The 311-nt window shown below is 73.3% G+C and overlaps 1 protein-coding gene across 4 annotated transcripts in view; it reads right to left on the bottom strand.

Annotated features, from left to right (window-relative positions):
- The window catches only part of G6PD (glucose-6-phosphate dehydrogenase), a 17,888-nt gene extending 17,583 nt beyond the window's left edge, over positions 1–305 (bottom strand). For 3 of the 4 annotated variants that reach the window (XM_015571774.1, XM_006754778.2, XM_015571763.1), the window contains exon 1: positions 208–305. The gene's annotated coding sequence lies outside the window, so the exon portion shown is untranslated. Of the gene's footprint in view, positions 1–148 lie in introns of all 4 variants that reach the window. The other variant, XM_015571770.1, reaches the window with a different exon arrangement.
- Between the last annotated feature and the right edge of the window lie 6 nt (positions 306–311).

The raw sequence follows: 311 nt of genomic DNA, 5'->3' as shown, positions 1-311 counted from the left end.
AGGGGAGGCGCGCGGGCGGGGCCACCACGGACCCCTCCCTTGCGGGGGCGGGGCGCGGGCAGGTGCGCGCGCATCCCAGGCTGCGCGAGGGAGGGGGCCCCCTCCAGCCCGAGGTCTCCTCCCTTTGCCCGCCCCGCCCCTTGGGCACCTGCACCGGTTCTTGAGCCGCAGTCAGGCTGCTGTTCCCGGCGCCGCTGTCCCGCGTACCTGATGCCTAGCAGGTTCGGGCGCAGCTCTGCGCCGTTCGCTCACTCATCCATCACAGGCTAAGCCCGGCCCCTGAAACCGGCTTTCTCCTCCGACCCCAGTCG

The sequence above is a fragment of the Myotis davidii genome, unplaced genomic scaffold, assembly GCF_000327345.1.
Source record: "Myotis davidii unplaced genomic scaffold, ASM32734v1 scaffold2573, whole genome shotgun sequence".
In the NCBI taxonomy this organism is placed as follows: Eukaryota; Metazoa; Chordata; class Mammalia; order Chiroptera; family Vespertilionidae; genus Myotis; species Myotis davidii.
This window is presented reverse-complemented; position numbering and strand designations above follow the sequence as displayed.